The following is a 4,260-nucleotide window of genomic DNA, read 5'->3' as shown; positions in this document are numbered from 1 at the left end:
TACTACATTTGTTTTTACCATTGGTTACAATGCATTTCTTTGTAAAAGTCAAACTGAATTAGAAAATTGCACCGGTTTAAACATGAATACATTTTATTGCTTAGATTATTTTTCTAATAATATATGCTTGTCCCAGTACAACCCATCGCTGCTCTTTCTCTTTTGAGAGCCATAAAAACATGCAAATGGTAGGAGTTGAATCTTGAATAAATGCTGAAGGCTAATTTCTACCCTACTTTCACTTTTGCCAAATCACTACTTTCACTTTCAACAATAGATTGGTGTAATAGCTCAATAATTATCAAGGTCTATAGCATTATCCTTATTTTTATACGCCCGTTTACGGGACGTATTATGGTTACCGTTGTCCTTCCGTCCGTCCGTCGTCAAAATGTCGGATAATAACTCAAAAACGCTTTGAGCAGTCTTCATAAAACTTTGGTGACTGTGTTTATATCTATTAAAATAAGCTCACTTTAGTTTTTATAAATTTCTGATATGGCATTGAGTAATTATGGAACTTTATTGTTGTAAAAGCGACGGGCGTATCATGCGTTCATGGCGCAACTCTTTATTGAACACAGGTTTAATAATGCCATTTGCCCAAGTGTCTTTTATAATTCCAGTATCTAATACAATATTAGATAATTTATAGCAAAAGAATACAAAAACTGGGTTGAATTTTTCAAATATTCATTCAGGATTTTATCGGAACCAAGAGTCTTGTTATTTTTTAAATTCTTCCCCACTTCCAAAACTTCTAATTCTGTTTGTTCTCATCCAGGATTATCATCATAAATTGGAGTATATGAATCTCCTTCTTCTCCAGCATTTAAATCCTTAAAAATATTCGTAAAATGTATTCATATCTATAGACGGGGATTCTTTATTAGTGTTAGACATTTCCAATATATTTCAAATAAAATCGCTGTCAGGTTAAATCAATTAAAATAAAGAGTTAAAGGCATTATTGCATGTTTAATGTGAACTGAATGAACGGGTTGAAATACAATTTATCACGCAACTTATAAGATAAATATTACAAGATATTTTAAATTAATGTTTTACTCTGATAATATCATTATTTTGTCAAACTTTAAAGAAAATAAAAGTAAATATTTAATCTACTGTTCAAATGAAATGTAATTGCTTCAAAACAAATATTATCGGCATGCTTTTGTATGGATGCCTCGAAACATGTAAGTAGGTATGCAGTATTTGTTATTCCGCTGGGTCTTCAGGTGGCGTTAGGTTCTTTTGTGTTTTGTCATTCGGTGATCCATCAATTAAAGGATCAGCTTACATATTATTTATTTAAAAAGTGCAAGGGAATTGTAACTGTTAAACAACAATAAATCTTTACGTATTAAAGGATTATTCTTTGGTGCGACATTTAATACAAATATATTGTTTCTTGTTCCTTGACAAATTACTCATTGTTCCGTTCACCTTTTAATGAAGGATCACTACTTTCAATTGTAAATATTCTCCGGTTTCATTGTAGAGCTCTCCGGGAGATCAACCCCATTAGACTGTGTTACGGAGATGTCCCTCGAACAGTCCAGGAGATATTTAGACTGAAGGAGATCTTATTTCAAGGTATAAATATTGACCAACGCATTTTATTTTTCACTTTAACGAAAGAAATTATCAGGCAACATAAAACTTAGAAGATGGCAAATTTAGTTGTTGTCCTTAATGTTCCACCTAAGGGGAAATCTATGGATATAGAATACGCAGAAAAATGTAACAAAGGAGCAAATAATCGGATGAAATCACATTTAACAGACATTGAAAAAATGCAGCAGAGGAAAGAGTTGCAATTACGAAAGGAAAAGCAAAATTTAAAACAAGAACTAGCAGACATCCGTAAAAAATCTCCTTTGGTAAAAGAACTAAAAACTCCGGAATTTCTTAAACAAGAGAAATCAAGAATTCGACAAACTGCAGCCGGATGTGTGAAAAGGTTTGACTATAGATCAGGATGTGTAAAAAGGTTCGACTATAGATCAGACGGTAATTCATCAGATGAATGTATTAGTGAACTTTCTTTTGACGGCAGTGAAGATTCTTCTGACGCAGAAACGAAATATAGACGAAGAAAAATTGCAACACTTGAGGAGAGACGTCGGGAAAAGACTATGTCTAACTTACATAGAAGATACTCCGCTCAACTTAAAACAAATATCAAAAGTTGAAATTGGATCGCTAGAGATAGTTTGGTGCTTTAACATTGTGGTGCTATTGTGTCCGGCATTCTCTGGTAGAATTGACACCAGAAAAGTTATACGTATCAAGTGAAAATAACAGCCGTTTTGATTTTCTGATTTAGTGAGAAAAAAAAACATTCGTTTTGGTGATTAGGGGAATATATAGATCATTGACCTGTATGAGTAAGATTTGGTGCTTTGTTTTGCAATTGTTATTTTGTGTATATTTATAAAATCACATTTACTTTTCAAATTGTCTGTTATTTATTGTAAATATGCCAAGATTAACGCCAAGTAGTCATATAAAACCTTAGTACACGTTACTTTAAATTAATTTCGAATTTTATTCATTATTTATCTTTTTCACCCCGACCTCGATTTTGACATCACCGAATGCGACTTGTCACAGATGTTTTATTTGCAATAAGCAACATGACGAATGCTACTAGTAGAGCAGGAACTGCTTACCCTTCCGGAGCACATATGGTCAACCCAAGTTGTCCCCAGCACAACGCGTTGCGGGGGACATAGAAATACCGGCCGGTCTTGTTAACGCTCTCATGTGTACAATTCTGGATTTTCATGAAACTTATATTATAGTTTTATATCATCAATGTCTCGGCCCAGATCGAAAATCAGAGCCGATCAAATATTTTTAAGAGTTATGCCCCTTGGAAACATTAATTATATGGAAAATTGCATCGTTATCGATCTCATGTGTACAATTCTTGCCAGATTTTTATGAAACTCATATTGTAGGTTTATATCAGCAATGTCTCAGGCGAGTTCAAAAACCAGTTCCGATCAACTTTTTTTAAAAGAGTAATGCTCGTTAGAAATATAAATTATATGGAAATTTGTATTGTTGTACAATTTCTGCCAGATTTTTATGAAACTCATATCAAGGGTATATGACAGCAATGTATCGGAAAATTTCTAAAATAAGTGCCGATCAAATATTTTTAATGAGTTTCCCTAAGAATTATTTTAATTATATCGGAAATTGCTCTCAAGTCTCCAACTCTCTATTAAGATAATTTTAAAAAGTTTAAAGAACAATTTATTTTTTTTTTCAATTATTGCCCTTGGACAGAACAGATAAAATATGTGCAAAGCGAGGGACATTGGAACTCTGTTCTTTTATTCAATTCTAAAGAGCTCATGGACTACTTTTTGCTTTGGTTTTTTTCAGTTGTTTTTTCTGTGCTATTTTATTTTTCAATGTTTGTGTTCCCTATACGTCTTGTTCCCTTATTCATTGTCCTTGTTTAATTTCAAATTATAGAAATATACAGAATGAATATGTGCCTATGTTTTTGTAATTTGTGTTGTCCTAAGATTATACAAGAAACATTTATCAACCGCTATTGTAAGGTGTCTAATCTAAAAATGACTTGTTTATGAATGAGTTATAACAATAGCCACGGCTAGTGTCACTAGTGGCGCAGGTGATCCCTCCGAACCACATGATCGAAAAGAAAAGATATGATCTATCAATTCATCACATAAAATCATTACGCATTCTATCAGTTTTTCGGTGGAGTTTTTTTTTTAATATCTAGTTTTCTGCGTAGTGTTTGTGAACAGTTGTTTTTCTTTTTTTTTACCATGCTCTTTTCTGTTTTTCTATGAATCTTTAATTTCTGCGACTTAGAATAATTGAATGGCAAACTAAAAACGATGTGTGACAAAATCTTCGTTTTCCATGATAAAGAAAGACTATGCATTAGAATTTGATCTAAGCATCAGTAATCTATAAATTTCAATTTACTAGTACCTTCTCAAAACTATTTAAATTTTCAAAACCGAAACCTTCACACGGTCGCCCACAAGAAAAGTTTCAACTTATGAATCAAACAATTTCAATTGTGAATCTACTGGGATTAGAGAATGTTTCTGGTGTATTTATGAGGAACTTTAAGGTCAAGGTCAGAGTGACCTGATTTTGGTATTTGTCACATCTATCCCGATCGCATTATTCTTCTACATACACAGTTTTGTCAATGTAAGTGTTACGGTACAAAAGAGGGACGAGAGACACCAGAGGGAC

At 32.7% G+C, this 4,260-nt stretch overlaps 1 long non-coding RNA gene across 1 annotated transcript; it reads left to right on the top strand.

Annotated features, from left to right (window-relative positions):
* Positions 1-1,466: 1,466 nt before the first annotated feature.
* On the top strand, positions 1,467-2,463 carry LOC127724792 (uncharacterized). The gene is made up of 2 exons (XR_007992697.1): positions 1,467-1,966; positions 1,997-2,463. It is a non-coding gene; the product is annotated as an uncharacterized LOC127724792 (long non-coding RNA).
* Positions 2,464-4,260: the final 1,797 nt, after the last annotated feature.

Source organism: Mytilus californianus, unplaced genomic scaffold (assembly GCF_021869535.1).
Source record: "Mytilus californianus isolate M0D057914Y unplaced genomic scaffold, xbMytCali1.0.p SCAF_14, whole genome shotgun sequence".
Taxonomy (NCBI): domain Eukaryota; kingdom Metazoa; phylum Mollusca; class Bivalvia; order Mytilida; family Mytilidae; genus Mytilus; species Mytilus californianus.
Note: the sequence above shows the minus strand (reverse complement) of the source record. Positions and strands in the feature narration are given on the sequence as shown.